General features: G+C 41.2%; 1 protein-coding gene across 4 annotated transcripts in view; it reads left to right on the plus strand.

Moving 5' to 3' along the window:
- The first annotated feature begins 2,786 nt into the window (after positions 1 to 2,786).
- The window catches only part of SORBS1 (sorbin and SH3 domain containing 1), a 174,820-nt gene continuing 153,552 nt past the window's right edge, over positions 2,787 to 24,054 (plus strand). The window contains exon 1 of one of the 4 annotated variants that reach the window (XM_074590488.1): positions 2,787 to 2,888. The gene's annotated coding sequence lies outside the window, so the exon portion shown is untranslated. The remainder of the gene's footprint in view (positions 2,889 to 24,054) is intronic. The other 3 variants (XM_074590498.1, XM_074590478.1, XM_074590486.1) reach the window with 3 other exon arrangements.

The following is a 24,054-nucleotide window of genomic DNA, read 5'->3' on the forward strand; positions in this document are numbered from 1 at the left end:
GGGCTGAGTTCACTTCCTAACGAAATGATTGGCCCTGCCACATACTTGTGTTCAGGCTCTCATGTTCATGTGTCATCTTAGACTGACTGTTACGTTACTACCTTGGCTGCTAGTAACATAACAGTCAATTACATGCATTTTTTTAAATACAGCAGGGGCACAAGCAGGAAGGCAGGCTTCCTGCTTTTGAGTGGAGCAGGAAGATGGGGCATTTCAGAAGACAAATGTTTGCTATTTACAAAATGCTTAGCAGATGAGCATCTGTAAAGTCACCTGCTGGCAGCAGTAAGGTACAAAGCCCTCTTCTGTTACAAGGGAAATGCTGGCGTCTCACAGATAGCCCGAGTATGGTTTGATGGCTTTTTTATCTGTATGAGCTAAATGGCGCAGGCTTGTTTTTTGAGCATTTTTTGAAAGATGCCTGCTCTTATTTAGGTGGATGTTCAGAAAAACTCGATAGGTTTTGAAAATTGGATCATGTATGTAAGTATTCTTTCACTGAAAATCATAATTTCTCCATGGTTTGACTTGCAGTTGCTTGCTGTTGTGGGTGGAACTAATTTGGTGGCCGTGTAAATGCTAAGCTTATATCATAACAGACCTGACTCCTCTGTTGCACGCAGAAAAGACCTTCATTTGTGCATTCCCTGTGACCCCATCAACTCATTTGTAGTGCTGTACAGGGACCATAAGCAGCTGTATAATCTTTCTAAGGATAGCAGGAGTGGTACTTTAACAGTGCAGATAAAAAGTGTAGTCCAGGACTTCTTGCACTGAGAGGCACTAACGCAGTGGAAGGGCACAGCCAGCTTTGCTTTGTGCTACTGGTTGACCTGCCTGATCGATGAACCTGTCCCACTAAGCACCTGTCTGCCTTCCCCATGCAAGGGCCTGGAACAGAACAGCTATTGTAGATCGGTGGATTGACATTCCACGGTCCAGGGATGAACCAGCAAATCCCCAATCTACTTAAATTAAAGGTACTCAAGCTGGTCCTTAGAAGCACTGCTTCAAGAGCAGAGACAGGCAAACAACTCCTACAGACCCTGAACAGGTCAGGAGAGATCAAGGCTACGGTGATTAACTGTCTGTCTACCTACATTGATCCCTGGCTCTGCCTCTTTTGCATGGAGATGTATACACACACACGCACACATTTTGCACTTCAGTAAGTCTCTAAATTGAAAATGAGCATTTCAGCTGTATAGGTTAACCCCAGGTATTGCTTTCCGTTATTCTCACAGAATGCTATTCTTATGATGCAATGAGTCTTTATTTTTTGGGGGTGGGAATATCAGTGAATAAAATGTCAACCTTTTTTTTTCGCCTTGATAGTACTCAGCCTGGGTAATATGAGGTTTCATGCCTAAGCGGGTTCAATGGTTTTGGCAGGATGCCACAAATTTTATTGCCCTTCTCTCCGTTGGATGAGAGAGAAACAGACAGGTGTGGCAAGAGCACTTGCCATACCATTTATTTTCTGCGCAAGCTGGATTTCAGACTTGAGATTCCCTGGCTGTCCATTCTGCTCTGAGATGACAGTCACGTTGCACTCTCCTGGGGATTGCAAGAAGCAGAGGGCTGCTCGGCATCACCGCCACGAACTTCCGGTCCCCATCTGGAAGGCAGCTAGCCTGCCTTTTGTACACATTCATCTCTCTGAAATGACGGAGGTTTTTCCAGCTGCCCTTGTGAGGTTAGTGTGCTTTTAGAGGGAGCAAAGTTTGGTGCTAAACTTCCTTTGAGTCTTCTGGCAATTGTAGCCAAACTATGTTTGATCTTTTCTCAAACCGATTTACGGATAGAGATCTAAGTAATTTCTTTCGGCAATTGGTTTGAATTATTTGGTGATATTTTTGATTTGTGGGTAGTATTCAAGTAAAGACAAATAAACTAGATTCCTCTGGCTGTCAATATATTAAAGACAAAAAGAACTTTGAAGGTGAAAAAGAAAGAAAATAGAACTGTAACTGCTGAAGACAAAAAAAAGAACACGAGATGTCAGGACAGCCTGAGAAGGATGAAATTCTATGTCCACTGTGTTTCCTCCTTACACAAAGGCAGCACAGTCAGGCCTTACATGGGTTGGTGCCTTTATGTGTTTTGTGCATACGCTCTTGAGCATGGACTGGCTTTCCCTCACTTTCACAGAGCACCTGAGCTAATTCAGGAGCGGTGCCCTAAGCATCAATGAAACCTAAATGGTAATATTAATCCCATGCACTGCAGGGTGAATGAGGCAGGGATTTGTTAGGGATTTCCCCTCTCTTCTATTCGATCTTTTTTTCACAGATGAAGCATTCGGTGATTGATCAGTGTCATCTCTTCCCCCCTCCTTCATCTCTTCCTCCTTTTTTCTCCCCGTGATTTGTATTACACACAATCAATACAACGATGGCTGCATTGAAAAATCCCTTCATTTCCCGCTCGCTAAGCCTCGTACCTATCCGAACCGACAAAGGGCTCTCCCAGCCCTCAACCCTCAGCAGATTTCACCACCCCGGGAGCCAGCACCGACCGACACAAGCAACAGGTCGGGCGAGGGGCTGCCGCATCCCCCCGCCCCGGGGCCGCCGCTCCGCTCCCGCCTTCCTCAGGGCTGGCTTTGGGTGGTGTTTTTTTTTTTATCCCCCCCCCCCCCGCCGCGATTGGGAAGCGCAGGCCCTTCTTTCTCCTTTTTCCCGTTGCGCCGGTGGAAAGGGCTCGCTGGGTGCCGGCGCCGAGCGGGTGGTTGGCGGGCGGGGGGCGGGTCCCGGCGGCGGCGCCGCCTGCCGGGGGAGCGGCGGCCGCACGGCCCGGGCCAGCGGGGCGGCGGGGCTGCGGCGTCCCGGCCGGGCGGGCAGGCAGGCGGGGAGGGAGGCTGCCGCCGCCGCCGCTGCCTCTCCAAGGTAAGCACCTCTGCGCGTTTAACTTTTCGGAGCAGCCGGGGCTTTCGCAGACCCTGGCAGCTTGGTCAGTCCCACCCCTCTCTGTAATGAAAATCGCCTTGGCTCCATTTTATTCTTGGGATTATTTATACCCATAAGGACTAGGTGTTCTTTAAAGGGCCATTATGCTGTGGGATATTAGCGCCTCTTTCTCTCTCTCTCTTTTTTTTTTTTCTGATATCTGGAGATGCGGTTGGTGTTACACCACAATTTTTGCAAGCCTTTATTCAAGCCTTGTTATTTGCGGGGAAAATACGTTGCAGATGCAGGGAAGTAGATTTGGGAACGAGTTTCTCGTGCTTGTAAATAGAAATGTTATTTTTCTGTCAGTGGGAAGGGGGAGCATAATGCAACATTGCTTTTAAAATTAGAGGGAATGCACACGGGCGTTTTCTGTGTGCCTCCGGACTCGGCAAACTGAGTGAATCTGGTATGGGGAGTCTGTATCTCCTTGTCCCGAGAGAGCTAAACCCAGGATGTATGCATTACAGTTGTTCATTCATCAGCAGCTGCAGATAATGCAATTACCAAGTCAGCAGCGCATGGATGCTGCCCTGCGTGTGACATGCTGAGAAGACTCTACTTTAGGAAGCCAACACTTGCTGTAGTTTGGATAAAGCAGAAGCTGGGAATGGCAGGGTATGAAACCGTTGTGTCTTTAAGTGAAGAGCCTACTGGTTAGTCTCCATCACTCTGTCGTTTCTGAGGACTTTTATTTTGTGTGCTTCTATGCAGAGGTGTAAATACCTTTTGCCATCTGTTCATAAGAAATTTAGGAGTAAAAAATAATTTGCAACAGCTTCAGGTATCACTGGTGCCTGATGAATGGTAGATGGTTTAGATGTCTGAGAATTCACAGTAGTTTTAATTAAATCCTATCACAGAAGGGGCTTCATTTAGGTCTCAGTTTTTTATTTGCATATCAGATTCTGCAGCCCTGGTATGGCTGCCTCTCTCCTAAGGTGTCTGGAAAGGAAGAAAAAAAATCACCAGCGTGATTACCATGGACACAACTATCCCTTATTTATTTATTAGGCTATTAGGGTAATGAAGAAAAGCCATGCCTGCCCTGCTGCGCAGATCTCATTTCAGCAAAACTGCCTGTGCTCCTGGTGTTACCCATGTTTGATTTTTAACCAGTTAAGTGCCCTATGCTTGTGTCAGTGCCGTGGTTGCTACACCTCCACGTATGGGTACTCATCATAGTCCCCCAAATCAAGGGTATTAGAGTGGAGCCCAGATGATTGTTGGTGGGACTTGTTCTAAGCAGAATGCGCTCTTTGCTCTTCTACACAAAGATCAGGGTTTGCTTACTTGTAGTTGCTGCTTCTTTATTCTGCCTGGTACTGCTGCTGGTCTGGGGCAATATTTGGTACGTTAGTGTTTCATTTTTATGGATTATGCTACTGAAAGATTGTTCTGTCTTGTATTAGTTGCTGCCACGTCATAAAAAGAAACAGTTATCTGTCCCAGACAGCTTCTCTACCTAGAAGGTACGGGAGGGCAAGGGGAGGTTTAGCTTGCTCAAGGTTACTAGGAGAATTAGTATCTCTTGACTTCTAAAGGCTGGACCACGTTGGTTCTGCTGCACATATAGACATACAGAAAATATGTATGTGTCACATTAGCGTCCCTAGTGGCTTCCATTTCTTTTATGCTCCCCTTTTCTTGTTCAGTAAGTATATTTATTATCTTTAAATATGAGTAGTTATTTTTAAAGATAATCCTGTTCTATAAAGCCATATTGATTGATAATACTGTAAAAATACGTAAGTAGTGATATTTAGGCAGTCAAAGCACAGCAAGTGTGCCTTCTTTGAAATATATCAGATTTTTTGTAAACATAAACAGAAGCGCACACATACAGACAAGCTCATGCCTAAACTGTCTACAAGAAGAAAGAAAGAGCACCTAGTAAATTTCACGTGCCCAGAAGGCTAACCTAAAAGACAGGAAGGTAAGAATAGAGTGCTTCATGTAAATATTATTTACAGTTTACTTTTTCTTCAATATGTAAGTGATTCAGAGAGTACAAATGTAAGGATTCCTCCAAAGGAAGGTCATGTGATAAACAGGTCTCTTCTTGTGTTTTCTGTTTGTAGGGGAGGGAAAATATTTGGGGGGGCGGGAAAGGAGAGCTCAGAGAAACTTCGAAGCACTCTGCAAATGTTGAATTACAAGTTTACAGGTTTTGCAAAGCTAGAATCTAGGGAAGAAACAGGAATGTTAAACCTTCGTGCAAATTACATGTCCTATTTTTAAGAATGTGCTCTCTGTATGTGTACTTGGGTGCATGCATGTGTGTGCAGACACTCCGGTTGCTGTTAAGATATGGCAGCAGATGTTGGTCACAGAATCTATTTATTCTGATGTGTTACTGTATACAATGTGCTAATTAATTGATGAAACTACTACAGAATGCTTTGTCTCAATGGCATCCTGCAGCAGAGAGCTACAGTGGTTAATTATCTGTTTCTCTGATAACAACTGAAACTTTTTTCAGTTTTCTGGTCTTTAGCTTCACTAAATGCTTCTTTGGTCTCTTATAGAACAGGGCAGATGGGGGTAGCAAAGCAGTGCTGCTGATGTTTTTGTTTGTTTTGTTTTGAGCGAAGACTGTAGTATATATATCTCCTAAGATGGATGAACAATCATCGTGTTTCTCTTTGCTGAGTCCTTTGCAGTAAGCCAAAGAGGTTCTGTTGGTCAGATCCTGAAGTCTCCAATCCCTTCCATAATCCCATTAACTTCTGTGGAGCTATATATGTGAATGAGCATTACGGAATTAGGTTGTACAGTGTGTGTTGTTTGTGGTGCAAGTGTTAAGGCAGGGTCAGCACTTTCATTGCTTAGTGTAATTTATATCAGAGCAGAGGCTACCTATAGGATTATGGAAACTACTTGCGCCTTTAAAAGCAGACAAGATGTTTTTAGCAGAGAAGCTTTTTTTTTTTTTTTTTTTGGTGAGATTTTTGCTTTGGATTTATTCAGCATTGGGAAATGCACTGGCAGCAAGGATAATGTTCAGTGTTCTTTGAAAATTGTTTTTAATTCAGGCTTTTGAAGTTCCCAGTCATGGGTATGTTGTTTTATTCTTTGCTCTTACTGTGTAAAAGAATATGCTGGGGCTTTTACATGCTGCTTGGGATTTCTGAAGTAGGAGCCTAACAGAAAGCCTGGGTTTTCAACAATGCTGGCTACCCAGATGTGTCCCTTCACTTTTTCTGTGGTGATTTGCACTTAGTCTGTATATCCAAATAGGAATTTATGAACCTGACCTTCGACTTCACTCTGATTTCAGCCTCTGTTCCTGTGTAGACTGTACTGTGACCATTCGACATGCCACAATGTAAGCAGGTTTTGGACTGACTTGGTATTTGGATCAGTTAGAGGAGAGGGTTTGGGAAGTGATGATGCTATGTCTTCTCACTCAGCTAAGACAGTGCTTATCCAAGCATGGCAGTGAAGGCAAATGTGCTACTGGAGGTGTCTTTCAAAGAAGGTGTCGTACTGATGCCATGTGTGCTTGGGTTCTTTAGCACTCTGCAGTTCTTTTCGCATGAAAATTGATCCATGCGAAACTGCAGCTCAGGTAGTGATGGTCGGCCACTCTGTAATAACTCTGCTAACTAGATACGTTTATGCCTCGTTCTCCTTGTTGTGTGTGGTTGCTGAGTGTTGCTAAAACAGACGCTATGTGCCATCCCGGAGAGGAATGCCATTTAAATTCTAGAAGGAATAATACCCTTATATATGTCTTCTCATGGTCTCACTAAGATGTCATGAAGCATGATTAAGTAATTTTGGATCCCTGCATCATAGATGCCGTTCGTTGGAATGTGTTTAGAAAAACAAATATGTGAGAATAATTAGGTAGAAAAACTGGTTTGTGAGGTGCTTCTCAGATCAGATACTTCATATCTGAATTTGGGTGTGTGAATGCCTGTATGTCAGTCAGTTTTTTTTATTCTCTCTCTTTCTTCCTTTACTTTTACACCTGTCTAATGCGTACAATGTAAAACTGGGTGTTTGGGTTTCATACCCATTCACAATAAGAGGAGATGATCTGGATTGATTTTTAGGCAAGTTTGTTCCATGTCCTGTGTGAAGTCTCTCTAGCAGCAGAATTGTAGTGTAGCACTAAATCTGCTTTTTGTCTACAGATGCCAGCATAGGCAGACAACTCTGCCATCACTTTATAGCTGAAGGAAATGAGATGTGGAGAGGTGAAGCAATTTCCACAAGAAATTATCTTTTATATCCATAGCCAATCTTGTGACAGTTTATTGATGTTTGCCCTCTTCATAAACAATAAAAACTTTGAAGTGAGTGTCCTTATCACAGAAAGCAAACTGTTGCTAAAATTATTCTTTGTTAGGAAGACTTCTGAAATAATTCCACTTCCTCTGTCCTGAGAACCAAGAGAAGATTATTCAGTACTGTAACGGCTGGGGGCTTTCAATGCCTCCATCAAAATGGGAAAACAGGAAATTGCAGCATGCATGAAAACGTAGTTTGCCTACAGGTTTGATTTATAACTATTCTGGTCTTTCAAAGAATCAATTATTTACATAATATGAATGAAATATGCCCCAAGACAGGAAGCCTATTCTGGTTTTGAATAAACGCCGCAACACTCATTCACACAAGAAGCAGAAGTTATATTTTTCCTAGAGCAAGATGAACGCAACTAGGATGAAGATGACCGTGTGGAGAGGGTGGCCGATAACAGAATATGAGTCCATTTTTATTTGTTTCTATGTCTGTATTGATCCTAGCACGTAAAGGTCAAAAGTAGCAGTCGTTCAGTTATTATTATGAGTTTTGTGAGTTTCAGCCCACTTTCCAGCACCTGCAGCGTTGCTGTTACAAGAGATACCAGTGGTGCCCTTGCAGGAAGGCAAGCTTAATGGCCCTCACAGTCAAATGCCTTTTATAATCATAGGCATGGTTCTCTGAGTCAAGCAGGGCCAGTTAGTCATGTGAGACCCTAAGAGAGAAAGGCCAGATTTAGGAACTGTGCACTTGGAATTTTGCCCAGCGACGTCAATAGCAGTAATAACATGTAAGATAGTGTTAGCCCTTACTTAGCTCAAGCCCACAGTTTAGAAGAGCTAAGAAAATGCAATGAGATCTGCATTGGGCCAGAATCTTATTTGATCTAATGTGGAATTATAGCTGTCATTATCCCTCAAAAATATTGAGATCAATTTATCTGAGAGCTTACACAGCATTTATGGTAAACAATGACAGATTTGCAAAACTGTTGCAGTCTAGGTGCTTTTACATGTATGCATTTATCATTGGTGTTTTTTAAGCAGGGGGTAGTACTAGATTGTACTAGGTCTGTTCCTTACTCTCCATTTTCTTTTTTGTGGTATGCTCTCTCTGAGCTCTCTAAATACTGTGGAAAACTATTTGCAAGCGGTTGCTCGAGTAAGACATGTCTTTGCAGTCACGCTACTTCTAACTCCCTTTTATTGGATGATTTTGTGGAATTTTATGGAATAAAGTGTTGCTCTTACAAATGGTTATTTTTTCAAAAACTTGGGTAGAATTTATTGGCACTTGAAGTACTTCTCATCCCCATGGAAATCCATTCTTGTGTTTTTGGGATAAGCCAGTCACAGAACATAATGTATTAAGAGAGTGGCCAGTCGTGCAGCACTGAGCTCTGCAAACACTTGGTGGGTATTGAAGTGAGGTTGGTAGTCTTTTGCTTAACTCCGTGTTGAATTTTGTATGGTCATGATAGGAGGCAGCTGAGTAACAGCTTCAGGAAAAAATGATTAGTTATCGCAATTCCTCCTGGTGCAGTGTGACATTCAAATGCCTAGAAATAGCACTCTGATAACACATTTTAATAGGTGACTAGATATTTAGTTTTGTTTCTTCTCTTGAAAGGTCTGGCTGTGCTGTTAGTACAGCTAGACTGAAAGCTCTTAGGCTGATTAATTATTAAAAGAACCCACTAAATATTTTACACCTTTTTATTTTTTATCTTTTTATCTTATCTATTGATACTTTTCTTCTTCTAAGAGTTTACAACAACAAAAGAAAAACTAATAACAATATGTGCTAAGAACTTACATGGCTTCCTAGAAAAGATTAAAAAAGAACAAAGATTGTGTAAATATTTGTTTCCTCAATGGATCTTTGCTTCAGTTTCTTCTTGCTTTCTCTACAGTAGCTCTCTGATTCTGTTTTGTTGGGTAAGTAGCCAAAGAATTTTTTATTTTTTTTTACATATGTTGTATATTTATATGTCCAGCAAATTTGTGCTCCCCTTATGCAAGATGTTGTATGAATGTACAATAAATGCAAATCTGTATGGCAGAAAGTTTACTGCTAGAAGTTTAGTATAAATTGAGATGTACCAAGCAAGGGTAGCATGGTACTGTGCGACTAGGGTAGACACACATTCATGAAGAATTCATACTTTGTGTCCCTACCTGGCCATATTATTAGACACCATCTCTTAGCATATCTGTGAGTTAGAAATCTTTACAACCAACTATATAAATGTATGAAAAATCATAGAATCAGACCCCAAACCTGGAAATCACATTTCCTCAGACACTGAAGATACTTGGATATGAATTTAGCACCTTGAGCACGTCAACAGAATACCTCTACGGTCTTTGCTTGCGGTTCTAACATCTTGATGTCTTGAAGCCCTGTGCAAATTGTGTTGTGGTTCTCCTCAAAGTGGTGCTTCGTTACACATATGGCAGTGCTATAATACAAACATTGTATTTGTTAGGTGTTCTTGACCTTTTTTGCAGCGAGTTCTATTTTATTGCTTGGATTCATACAGCAGTGGCACCAACTAAGATCAAAGTCCTCGTAACAGTAGGCCTTGTGCAAATATGCCAGAGACAGCATTGACCCAGCATGCTGTTGGGCTAAGTAAGCGAGATGAGTGGGAAGGCTTGGAGGAGGACGGAGAGGCGATGGGGCGTAGTGCTGTTGACGTGGACTCTTGTGTGAGGAATGAGAGGAGGCCTGGCGGGCTGCTAACTTTTCCTCCTTAGCTTTGGTCTTTGACCTGGCATCATTGGACAGTTTGCATGTTTGGTAGTGAGTCCTCTCCTGCCTCAGATAGGTATGAGACCAAGCTAGCAGTAGAAAACCCACAGACTCTCTTTCACAGCAGTCTGCATAGTTTTGTGAGACTTCCTCTGTGAAGACTTTAATAAATAATACGCTGTTCATTCAATCATGAGATAGATCATAGAAAAAATGCCTGAAAGTACTTATAAAGAAAAGAAACTAACAACAGCTTCACAGAAAGATGGCTACGTTACTGACGCTAAGACTGACACACATGACAGAACAGACCTTCAAGCCTGGGTATACTTAGTAGTGGTAAGTTTTTAATAAAAGTGTTCTTAAAATATGCATCATTTATTGTTTCAGTTTGCAAGGTGGTGTCTGGAACACAGTTCTAAAAACAGTATCAATATTTTAATCACAAGGCTGTGCTTGTTTTCTTATAAAAAATATAAAAATTCTGTAAATTCTATAAAAATTATTTATACTTAGAAAAATGAAACAAAGGCTCCAAAGACTGTTTCCTATTACAATTCTTTGTTCACTGTGCCCCATTGTATAACAAATAGATATGAATGGGGCAAATGACTAGCCATCAGTGTTTCTGCTTATGGTACCGAGTGAGTGATTATTAGACTTAAATCATGTTGCTCATGTTTTATTTCTAATTAACTGAGAAATGTGATGCACAGAGCTTTACATGATGGTTGTGAACTTCTGTAAAAATGCTAGCCTGTATCTTGGTGCTAAAACCAAACAGTAAGAACTCTAAGAGAAAGGGTTTATCAAGCAAGTAAATTAGCTGGAGATTCTTGGATTAGAAGCCCTGGAGGGGTAGAAGGGAATCCTGTTATTTAGCTCTGAGGGGTGGAAAGTGGGATACAGTTAGCAGTCAGACGTTCCACATAAAATCATTCTGTTCAGTGCAGGAAATGAATGAGGCAGAGGTGTTCCTTCTGCCTGCAGTTGGCTTTAACTCGTGGCACTCCTGCCAGTAAGTCTTTTTCCTCAATCTGCATATTTTGTATGGCTGTTTCTTTTGGGGTGGAATGTTGTTTAAAAAGAACCCAAGTCTCTTGTTTTGCAATCAGATTGCTGGCAGGAGTAGAAGCACTTCAACATCTCCCCTCGTCTCCTCCATCCCCTCCTTTGGAGGGGGGATTACACTAATGATGTCCTAATGTGTGCATTCGTAAGGTTGGGAGATGGCCTCTGGAGAAGCACCTGCTATGTTGAGAGGACAACAACCCTTTGCCATCTCACAGCCTTCACTTTTGTTCTTTCATGCTGTCTTGCTTTGTTTTTTACTAGAACAAACAAGCTATGAGCGCACTCAGATGTGCGTATTTGTACTCACTGAAAACCATAGTGTCAGGCACGCGCTCATTGTGTTGACCCAAACAAGTGTTCTGCTGCTGATACTGCACTCACTGGAGCTCAGACAGTGTGAGAGATGTGGTTATTTTGTGACTCATGCCTCATCAGACTGTAACTGTTAGCTGTGTTCCAGCCCCTGCCAGCGCAAGAGACCCAAGATCTGATCCAAACTTACTGGAGTTGATGGAGACAATTTTGTTGGCTTCAATGAACTAGATTCATCCAGAAAGATTTTGAGCTGAGCTGTCGGGACAGGATGTTAAATAATTTCTCCCTTTTGGTTTTTAAATTTAAATAAGTTGGCCTGAAATTAATAGAGAATGAGAGAGAACTTGGAAATACTGCAGTGGCATTGTAGTTTGTTGTTACTTTTGAGCAATGCTTTAGGCCCCTTACTGCTGCACTGCAGATGGCATAATTCATAGCAGATGCCAAAAACTCCTGTTGAACGCCACGCTCTTTGACCTGTGATTCTCCCCACCGCTGCAGAGATTCCCTGCTGTGAAGAGATGATGTTGGCAGCTTCCAGAGGCCAGCCCGCAGGGAAGGTCCAGTCATGAGGGGTTCAGTGTTTCCTGGCGGTCTAGGGCTTGTATGGATTCCTCAAAGAGAGTTGATACAGGAGCTCTGGAGAGGGCCTAGGATATTACCAGCTCACAGTCCAGTAAGACACGGCAATGTGGGCGTCTCCAGCTCTCCCTCCCGAAACAGAATTGTTGGAAATTTCCCCAATCTTCACATGTTTACATGAACATTTTAATATGCTTTTTGATTGTCATTGGAACTGGGTGGGTTTTCTTTGTTTATTAAATGTGACATTTCTTCTCTTTTTTGTCAAACACTGTCCTGCTGCCTTCTTAGGTGAAGTACTGTGTTGTGTGTTGTTTTTAAAAAAATATAATCTAATTTACAGAGTCTGGTATTCATAAAGGCTTGTAGTTCAGCCCTGTGAAATCCTGTGACTAATTCATGATATGCCCTTGTTCTCTTATAAAAGCTTATAAGCCCTTGGCCAAGAGATATGATGGATGTTTCTACATAAATAGTTTCTTTTCTTTTACAGGAAGACTAAAATTTTATGATAAATGATTCCATGCCTGTCTATCTTAGGTTTTATCCCTCTACTAGAATTATGCAGTACTGTAGCAGTACTAGGCCACCAGGTCTCCCACCTGTGTGATGAAGATGGGAGAAGAAGTCTGCAGGAATTTCAAGCTGATTATGGGCTTTAATTAAGACCCCTGTGCTCTAATATGTTCCCAGCTATGTGAACTAAAGCAAAATCACTGTTAGTAGGTAGCGGCTCACTGCTCAGCAGTTGGATTCCATCCAGGTTATATACTCATGTAAGTCCATTCAGTGGAGTTTTTTCAAGTGAAATCTAGCCATTGAATTTAAAAAACAAACAAACAAACAAAAAAAACTCCAAAAAAATCCATAATAATTTTATATAGATTCATGATGTTCAAAAGTATCATGCTGCTTCTCTGGCACATCAGCTAAGACAAGAATTCAGTCACCTGGCAACAGAAGTCCTTTGTGAGTCCCGAGTACAAGGACACCCCAGAGCCTCTGTTCCCCTCATAGCAATGAAAGACAAGAAATCCTTGCTGCTTGAGCTGCTGAATGTCACAGACCTCCTTATCTAGGTGACTCCTTGATGCCAAACTAGCCTCTGGTTGACAGTTAGCTTCTCAGACAAAGCTTAATCCTGTGAAAAGTCCGCTTTACTTGGCATCTTGCCAAACCATGGTCTGTCCTTGTATTAATTCAGAATGAATGAATTAATTAATTCTGTTTCTAATGGCTTAGTGAAACTAAAGCCAAGTCTGAGAATGCAATTCATTTTGCGTTTGGGGAGGCTCCCACTGAAATGAAGATTGTTTTGCTTGAATAAGGAGCCTTGGGCTCACCGCCTTTCACTATTAAGGCTCTATTAGAAGCGAGTCGCTGTTACGTTACCTCCTCTTGTCATCATGTAGTTGCAGACAGAACAGTAAAAATTCATCTCCTGCAAGCTGATGGCTGCATATAGAACAGATGCAGGGGAAAGCATTCACCAGCAAGCTTAACTGAGCCTGTCTCAGCACCCGTCCTTGCCTCCCTGTGACGTTATGCCCATGTTCTAGTTTACACATGCTTTGGAAGAGGGCTCACTGAAGCACCTGTCATGGCTCTTGATGTGGTGCCTAATAGGGGAGATTTCTATTTCCAGCTCTGTTACTGATACAGAGCAAAGTGACGGGTAAATTACACAATGTTCTTTTATGCTTCTACTCTCCCATCTACGATGTGGCTGGAGCATTTTTGCCAACCAGTGAGGGTTGCCTTCTACTGTTTAGTAAGAACCTTGGTTTATTTGTGCTAGTGCTCAAGGTGATTTTTGGGCAGGAGTGTTCTGCCCACATCTAATATTTGAATTTACATGAAAACATAAATGGTGCATGAAGCACTGTTGATGGCTCAGTGCAAGGCAGTCCCGCTAGGTGCGTGCTGATTGTGACACCATCCATGGCAAGTTAGTGGACTCATAAGAGAAAGCGTGAGCAAGAGATCTGACCGTCTCTGCCTGGCAATTTGCAAGTGTACAGAGACATTAACTCTGGCGATATCCCCTCTTTTTGATATGCCATAGAGACACAGTTCCAGGCATCTATTGTAACCTACCCCAGAAGTGTCTGTGTTCCCTGCAGTGAGTACAGGAACTTTCACCGCATGTGGTTTATGGGAGTGACTTTGAGTCATTATAAGTGGAAAGTGCAATAGATGTGTGAGACACTATCTTTGTGGAAAAAAAAAAATCATTGCTGGAGTTGACTTGTCTTCACTACCATAAGCTTCCACTCAAAATATTGGAGCTTTCTACGTTTTCTTTTGTTTGGTCAGTGTTTTGTGCAAGTCTGCTAGTCACAAGATTTTTCAGAAGCAGTGTATGTCACCTTTCAATTCTATTTTGCTTTCCCCTCTATGAAATGTTGAGATAAACACTTTTATAGCCACTGAGTGGTTGTGGACCATATGTTCCTGTAAAAGCTATAATTTCCCACTGAGGACTTCTGTTTCCATTAAGCCATTCTGGATGTGTGCTACATGCTAAAATACCCACTGACTTGAAGAGCTGCTTTGTAACACCAGCTGGGCACAGCGCTGATGCCTGATGCTGAGACTTTAACCCAAAAGCATAGGAGCCCAACCTGAGGCCAGATTTGAGTCTGAGTGAGAAAAATTTCTTCAGTTGTATGCAACAGAGAACACATGCAAAAAGTGTCCTGGCATGGTTAAAGGTAGAAGACTGTTTGTGCTCCCAGAAAAATGATGGCACAGCGGGACTCTGAGGCAGATACACAGAGTAACAGGAGCAGCTATTCAATCACTAATAATTCAGTAATCACACACAATTCAGTTCACTGAATACCCTGGATATTAAAAGAACTAAAATAAGATGTCACTTTCCCCAAGCCATTTTATACCCCAGACACTCACCTTACGTGTCACGTAAAGTTAACAAGTTCCATAGATCATCCCAAGGTCCCTAACGGTTCCTGTAGAAGAGCCTATGGAATTATTCAGAATTCCTATAGAATTTCAGACTGGGTGATGTTGAGTTCACTCAGTACGCACAACATTCACATCCTTGGGTGTGAATTGCTTGCTCGAGCCCTTCTAAAGTACCTATGTAAGTTTACTCCATTTTTATTAGCGTTATTAAGGATGACCAGCTTGTAAGTCTACCAGTTTGCATCTGGATTTTTTTTTTTAAGGGACAATTCAGAATCAAGCAGGGATGGGAATGTGGGAGAATTACCTGTTTTTTGTTGTTGTGGCAGCTGCTGGCATAGCATGTATTGCAGATGTGGACTTATGTTGAGAGAAGGGCTGTACACAAAATTCACTGCGACTATTAAAATATGGTGGGCCGTCACCCTGCTGGGAGTTGGGCACTCGTGCCTGGAAGCCCCAGGTGTGCACCAGGAGACTCTCGTGCTCTGTGCATTCCCAACCAGAATAAGAGGACAATCTTAAGAACAGGCGATCGACAAGGAACAGCAGAACAATAACACGTGTGGGTTTTTTCTTATTTCGCTGTAGCCTTCTCTGGTTACTCTGAACAATGAGTTATCTCAACTCCATTTTCTATAGAAGGAATCTACACGACTAGTTGTTTGTTAACTTTTGGATGCCCAAATTAGGAAAGCTGGAACCACAGAAGCAAAGGAGCACAAGGAAAGAGACAACAAATACAGTTAGCCAAAGGAACGAGAGATTCAGCACACATGCTCCTGTCAGCTGGACTCTTATGCAGCAACTGTATTCCTTCCTTAATCTAAAAAAACTTCCTGGATTTTAATATGTTTTTAGTCCAAATAAATTTAGTTTGTTATGCAAATCTTATGATAATTTCCCTTCCTGCCCCTTTAATATTTCATAAGAAACTGTCATTTTGAATCTAAAAATTATTTTTCCGATATGATTGCGGAGTAGCTAACTGCCTGCTAGATGGTCGTCTCAAGCAGGGAGTTTTTAATTTCTGTAAACCCCCCCCCATATTTAGTGGATGAACTCAATGAATGGAATATTTAATGCCCTTCTGGGGAATTTTGCAAGCTATTGTTCAGTAATCTATAAAAGATAAAGAGTACACTTGTGATCTGTTGTGGTTTGTTGTTTTTTTTTTCCTGTTCTATATAAAAAAGGCCCAAAGGGTCCCTCTGTTGTCTGTCTCTGGTTTTCTTCTATATGAGAAAAGCATATCTTGTTTCTCTCTTTTTTTTTTTTTTTTTTTTTTTTTTATTTCTTCCAGAGTGTATGCATAATTGATGACCTGGTAGAATTATCTCAAGGATATTACGAAAATGAAAGCTGACTAACTGTCCAGGAAAGAGGTATTGTTATTTACATAGCTTAAAAGTTTAAAACAAACAAACAAAATCCCCAAGCCTTTGAACACCTGAATAAATAAATATTTGGGAGAAAAGTTGCTGTTTTCCAGACTGTAACAGCTTGCTCAAATAGATGGCTGAAGGAGCTTCAAGTCTACATCTAAGACATCTATAAGGAAACCCCAGAGTAAGACAAGTGATATTTTAAGTGAAAAGAACAAGTGGCAGAAAAATCCCAAACACCTCTCCTCCTTATTTTAGACAGTTTTTAGGCCTTTAGGAATTAAAAAAAGAGGTCACAGAACTGGAGAGGTCATCTTTTATGTATTTTACCATGGAAGTTAATGTTGCCTAAATTAGACTGTTAAGCAAGGTATTGTTTATGGTAGTAAATATTGACAAAATATGTTGAACGAGTCTTTTTGTATTAAATTAGCCAGACTGCCACTGTTTGCTGCAAGAGAAAAATCTCTCAGTTGCAACATTTTTTCCTCACCAGCAATACAGATAGCCTCGCAATTCCTGTGCCACTGAATGTGGAGGAGGTCAGAAAACATCCTTTTTTGCTGCTGTTGATGGTTAGTAATTACTCTGGCTTCAGGGAATCATTCCATTTCTTTGTGCAGGAGTGTTTTGTTTTTCATTTTATCAGGTCCTAATCATGCCACTGTGGCTTGCTTTATAAAAGCTGACTTTGATAAAGGGTCAGCGTTTATGTGAGTGTGTGACTGGAGGCCAGGGAGATGCACAGGGCAGAGGTGGAAGGAACGGCCGGGAGGGCTGCTAGGCAGAATCTGCCTGGCAATTCTGACCAGGGTTGTTCTCCCTTCCTAGGAAACAAGATAAGTCATAAAGTCACACCCTGTCCTTCAGTTCCAGACAGAAAACAAGCTCTAGGCTCCTGCTTCTCTCTTACTTAACTCTTGTTAATACAATGTATGTATGTCTTCTGGGAAATGTTTTTCAATTGCGTGAACATAGCTAGCCAATTTAATTGATTTGATTCCCTGAGAAGCTTGAGAGGTATAAAAAAACAGGTCTTTTCTTCTTAAACGAATTTATATACCTGAAAGCATTTCGTATTAGATGTTGTTTGGGATTATGGAGTCTTCTACTAGTGCTCTGTGATGGGCTGGTTTTGTGCTTGATTTGTATGTCTGTATACTGAGTGCTCTGTAGGATAAATTGTAACTGTTTTAACTGTGTATTGTAAGTCTTCTGCTGCCTTTGGAATAGCTATTGGAGAGTATTATCTCCCTGCTTAGGGATTTGTGCTTTTGGAGCAACAACATGTGCTTGCTGTCCTCACTGAGGAGCTGCAAGTGACACGAGTGCTGTGTCAGCAGTGAGCCACAGGCAACTCACATGTTGTTTCCATAGTTGAGAAGGTTGCACAGCCTTAGTGCAGGAAGGTGCTCCTTCTTTGTACAAGCTGTTGGCTTACAAATACCATGGGGAACATGTGTCTCGGTGCTTCTATATGAGAGAGACAGAGCAACCATGAGAAGACACTGAGGAGAACACAAAATCTAAGAGGAGAATCCCAAGTCTTCACAGCCTCAGCTCTTCCCCACATTGTTACTGTTTTCTTTTAGGAAGTGGACGAGGTGGTGATACTTCTTTTCTGTACTGATTTACTTCAAATTCAGGCTTAAGTTCCAGGCAAGGTTAGAAATACAGTTTTGATCTGTATTTGAGTGAACTGCTGTCACTGGAACTGTTTGATTACTCCAGTGCGACCTTTCACGTCTGTGGTTCTGATAGGCACTGACACTAAATTGAGTAAGACAACCTTGGAAAGTTAGTGTAAATGGACAGCGATGTCTTCTCTGTGTGATATTCATCATACCAGCATGCCTATCTGTAAAATCTCTATTGCTAAGAGGAAAGGAAAATATTTGAAAAGGAAAGCAGTCTTCTGAAGCAAGCCCTGCGGTGTGTACCATGTTGCTGGGATGCTGTCAAGGCTGGTAAATAGAAAGTCTGTCCTTGCTTATGCCATGCTGTCTTTCTTGGTTCTCCAAGATAGGCAGGAATTCCAGCTCCCTCTTGTCAAGAAGCACAGGAACAGCAGAAGAATACTTTGGGTTTAGTTCAGTTAGTCCTTCTTGGCCTTAAGGGACATCGTCATTGTGAGTTTGGAATGATCACTAGCGCGTATTTTCCATAGCGGACAGTGGCTGCCCATTTTCTCTGAGGGAAAATGCCTTCAGTTATTTTTAGCTCCTGCTTCAAGGAACCTCAGTATTCTGCGTAGAACTTGAATTTTGTTCTTTTTTTTTTTCTGAGCCAACTCAGGGTAATGAAAGCCCTGTCCTTATAGCTGGACAGAGTTCACATTCTGGTCTTTTTCACTGATTTTCTAATGTAGGTTGAGGTGAGTCTGTGTGAGGCTCCTGTGAAAGGCCTGCATGGAGTATGGAGAGGCTTAGTAGCAATAATTTCATCCCAGTAGCAGTGCTGCTGTAATTGTAATTGCAATATGTAATTAAGGTAATATGGAGTTGTATTACTCACATGTGCTATTTTTTCATTAGATATGTATGATTGTATTTAAATTCTCAGGTGACATAATCCAATATAGCCACTGACGCCTGCAACTGAGGCAAAAATGTCAATGTAATCATAAAGACCTTTATGCGTGGTTCACTGAACCTGACATCATTTCACTCTAACTTGTCTGTCAATCTAATCAGTCTGTACTAGAATTTAAATTCAGCATTTTGTTTATATATTGTCATGGTTTCTGTCTGTAACATTAGACACTGGTGTTTTCATTTCCTCTCCTAAGCAGCATGATGGTGGTAAGCAGTACAGAGCTCAGTGACAGTAGGAGATTGTTGAATGATTGAGGAAAGCATCTACAAAAATTCTGTGACTTTCATATGTGGGTATCTCTACAGCTGATCTCTCCCCCCCCCAAACCCCCCTACAGTATCTGAGCAGTGTGGGTGCTCTCAGAATTCCTTTTTGTCTTCCTCTTCTTTCACTAGTAAGGGCTGAACCAGAATGCCTTATCTGAGCGTCCTTTAAGATTGTATATAAGTGGTATTTTAAAACAGAGATAAAAAATGGATGACTCAGGCTCAGATGGTCAGATTTAAATTAGTTTATTAGTTTTTGATGTTTTTCAGGCATTTAAAATGATTTATTACGTACTTCAGATGATTAAATATGGTATTTTTCTCCTTTCAAACCTCCCTCTTAACCTGCTGGGAAAAGGCAAAATGAATTATTATTTTCGTGACAGTACTTGAGGTGTCCAAATGCAGGTTTACTATTTCTCTGGAAAGCAACAGAGGAAATTGTCAGAGGAAAGCATCAAAATGTGATATCTAAAAGCTCTGAACCAAAGAAGAAAAAATTAAATAAAGATTCAAAATGTATCATTTATGGGGTTATCTGAAAAAACAAAGCAAAACCCTATGATTAAAAGAAAATTCTTGAGTTAAGAAAGCCAGCTCTCCTGATTTCTGAATATTTAGCTGTAGCCCTGGTTTCAAGGTGGTCATCTTCTGAAGTAGCTAAATTCTGCAACTTGAAGCCCCTCATGCCACAAAACTCTTAATTCAGAGCTCATTGTTGTAACTCTTGTAACTCTAATGAGCTATAGTGCAAGTACTAGCAGCAAGTGGTACTCTGGATGGCTGTTGTGGAGTGCAAAAATCATCCGTTGAAGTTCTCCAATAATGATAAAATCTGTGTCAGACCCAGGCCGGCCAGGACCCATGATTGCAATGTCTGTCTCCAAATGTGCTGCATGAAATTTGTCCTCTAAACTATTAGTTGTGTTTTCTCATATACAGACTTAAAGTCAAAATTCCCTGCTTCTATAATTCTTTGCTTGTGTGAGTGTTCTTGTGTGTGTTTGCTGCCATTCTGAAAATTTATCTAAAGTAATATTTAGCAACTATTTCTTACTGATTTTTGCTATTGTCCTGGCTAAACTTAGGCATTCCATTTTTCCTAAATGCTTGTCTATCCTATTTTAACATATAACCATCTGCTCATTTTTCTGTTTTGTCTCTCTGTTCCGATTTCTTTTTCATCAGTCTCTTAGCCATTATTCTGGTGCATCTGAGATGCAGGTTATTGATGAACACATCCTGCTAACCATTTACACGCATGCAAGTACTGGGCTTTGGCATGAGATGTCCCCGCACTTCCTATCAGACATGTTCTGGTGCACCGTGACATGCATTGTACGGTGTACTGTCACGTGTATTTCATAGGTGGTCATAGAGAAAGCATGTGGTCTTAATGTTTAGAGAAAGGAGCTCTGAATCAGTGTCTGCTTCTAATACCAGCTCTGTCAGTCTGACTGCCACGTTGGGCAAACTTCGTTCCTCTGCCTCATGGTTCATGAACAAGAAGTGCTGTGACAGCAGGCGATGCAGGCAGTGATGTCACGGTGAGGCATCACGTTGGCACACCATTGTTCTGCCTGAATAGCATCTCCCCAGCTTGCTTGGGCTGCCTGGCACCCTTTGCTAACCCATAATCCTATTGATGTCCGCCCACTGCGTTATACCTTCATTAATTCACGTGAAATGGGGAGGAATGTTATTTATCCCACTGAATCCACCCCCACATGTGTAACATGAGTTGAAACATGCTTTGATAAATGTTTGGGGTGTGCTGTGGAGTCTTCAGCTGTGAGATGGCTGTGCCAGGATGCCATGAGGAGAGAGATGTGTCTGGGCCCTGGAGAAAGGGGTTGGGTGCAGGGAACAGGCACTACTGAGGGCTGTGTTTCAGGTGGCTTTACAACACTTGCCATCAGTTAATTTTGGTCCTTCCGTTTCTATGTCAATCCACACAGTTCTTCTAGCAGTTTGGTTAGACTTTATTTTCAGACATTCAGAAAAGCTTGTGAAGATGAAAGCTGAATTTACAGTTGGTCATTATGCTGTGTGCTGCTGATCAAATTTTTTCTCATGTTTCTCCCCTCTGCTCCCAGATAAAATGAGAATTGCTGTATATAGTGCACTAGGAAGTCGTGAGGGATAACGGCTCATCCCACGCGTCTCTGAACATTACAAAGTTCTTAAAAGGGCTTTTATCTGCATTTCTGATCTAAGCTGAAGGATGCAAGCAGGTATTTTGAAAAGCATCCGTTTGCGTCTAAGTCATGCACTCCAAGAGCTTTATGTGACTTGTTATGAAGTTTATTGGAAAAGCAGTGGGAGGACTTCTGCCTCCAGTTATGTTGCTTGAACAGTAGAAAGGGCAAAGCTTGCAATGTTTGCAAATGAGTAGGGCCAAAATTCTGCCCACTTTGCTTGAGCCTGCTATTGTTTGGTGAAATTGAATTATGAAAGTGTTTGTAATGAAAGATAAATTTGTAGGAATTGTTGCATTTGATACTTTTCCTTTTTAAGTAGAAACAATATAGAGAGCTTAATTCAACACAGAATAAATCTCAGTTTTGTTGCACTCACTGTGTAAAACCAGGCTGCTCTGCTCTACATTTGCTTTTAAACTGTTTATATTACCTAAAATGTCATTCCAGAGGAGAGTTTGGCTTAGGACTGCAGTGAAAGTCATTTTATTCCATGTATGGACCTGGTCTCCCAAAGCTATTTTAGTGAGTAGCTAGAAAATACTTTTTAGTGAGCCATAATTTCATTTCTGTTTATGTGCATTGGCCAGTTTAATGAGGGAGCTATGCTGTTCTGCGATTCTGCTCTGCATTGTTTCAGGGAAAAGACAGGAATTTTCAGGTGCAGGCTGGGGTTGTGTTTTTTTAAATGCTTTATTTGAAACCACATCTTGAAATCACTGTGTTCTCAGTTTAGCTACTGAGGAATGAAACCCTTCTCTGCCTAGAAGAGGCTCTGTTAAAAAAAATGACATTTCCTGTTGGTGTTAATCAAGATTGCCTTTAACAGAACCAAGCCATTTTTAAACCATTGCAGGCCCTGGTTCCAGCTTTCACATCTCAGCCTTCAGAAACTCATTAATTTCTCTTGTTAGAACTCAGTGATAGGCAGGTGAAGAAGATCCGCTGGTTCATCAGTGGAATGAAAACTCTTTGTTTAAGCTTTTATCCTTGGGACTACATCGTGGCAGTTCTGCAGAAGCCCGATGTAAGGATCTGGTATAGAACAGTGCTGCTCTGGGAATGGCAGCTGGGTATTTGCTCGCAGGACAGCTTCCCTTAGGGTGGATCCCCAGAAGGTGGTAAGGAAAGTATATTTGTTTGACTGTATTTTTAATTTGGCATTATGCCATGCTAAAGAAATAATTTTGAGTCATTTTATATTTGAGTCACCATTTGGTGCTTGTTCAGAATACTCCCTGGTAATGATTGATATTATGTGATCTTTTAACTTGGAGGGAATGTTATAGACGTGGGGGGTGTGTGTGTATATATATAATACTAGAAATAGTAGTCTTTTATGCCATTGAATACTTATTTGAAAGTTCAGAACCAGTATCTGCTCCTGCTATAAGTAGCGAACAGTCATTCTAATATGGCTGCCCAGTTTCCTCCATAAATATTCTAGAAAGTCCTTCATTCCTCTTCCAGAGAATTTATCTCTGGAATTGAAGGACAGATTGCACTTTTGACAAGACTTGCAGACTTTGCATTGAGACTACCAGCTGCTGTCATCTATTGTTATAATCTTTATACTTTAAGTGACCTGGAGTCAGATTTTCAAAGGTATTTACTTGCTTAAGAGCCATTAGACTCTAAATGGATTTCAGAATTGCCTAAGTAAATTACACTCCTAATTCACACTGTAGATCTGATTAGGAGGCTTCATGTATCTCTGGGTGCCTAAATACTTTTGTATAGCTGCCTGCTGGATACTAGGAACTAGCGTGAAAATGTCCCTGAAGGCCACAAAACAATAGTCAGAACACAATAGTTTTTGATGGATTTTTTGAAATTAGTACTACTCAAATTACTGAAGAAGAGGTGAAAGGCTCTGAATTTATTATTGATCTGTGTTTTCCAAAGTGCTATGAGTCACCAGCTTGAGTGAGCCCATATTGTAGGCCTAGGCTGGAGTGGACGTGGGGCTGAGAGGATGCATATGTAGCCTGTGACACTTCCAGCACCAGCTGGGCTACAGTCTGGAGCCATTTCATGCTGCTTCTATTGATATGAACAAAGATTTACAAGAGGTGTTAACAACTGTCAGAGAAATCCATGGTAGATATCTCATTGGCTTGAACCTCAGTGTCTCTTCAGAATATTGCCATTCCTGGGATTGCTTTCATTCAGCTTCAGGTTGTTGCAAAGGTAAGTTTGTCTTTCAGGCATGTGTTTAGTCAGCAGTCCTTTAGGAATTTCTGTTTCCAAAGAAATTTCTTGAAAGTGTTTTAAACCCGTCCTTTAAACTTAGTACTTACCTTGATCTTTCTCCTAGCAGAGAAATGAGAAAACATTCAAAAACTTCATAAGTTGTAGGAATGGGCCCTGTAAATCCTGAGTATCTCTTAAAAATTCTGTTGTGCAGCAGGCTGATTTTTAGATATTTGGAGTTAAAATGGTCCTTATTGATTTCATGTATCTCGGAGGATTGTCACTAAGTTCTTAACAGTCAATTGAGAAGGTTCTTGCACAAGAGAGAAGTTTCTTCTCAAGCATGTGGCTAAATTCAGCTAAAATGTAAGGTGATCCAGCTCATCTGTCCTTGGCTTTGCTGTTATGCCTACTTGTATCAGAGTTAGAACTCATAAAGATTATGTGGGTTGAGAATCTTATGACCTACCTGGGATGTCACTTTGGGCTATATTCAAATGCCAGTGATAGGTATGCAATGTAGACATTATGTTTACTCTCATCCTTTGATGGTGTAAGGAGT

This window comes from Larus michahellis, chromosome 6, assembly GCF_964199755.1.
Source record: "Larus michahellis chromosome 6, bLarMic1.1, whole genome shotgun sequence".
NCBI lineage: Eukaryota > Metazoa > Chordata > Aves > Charadriiformes > Laridae > Larus > Larus michahellis.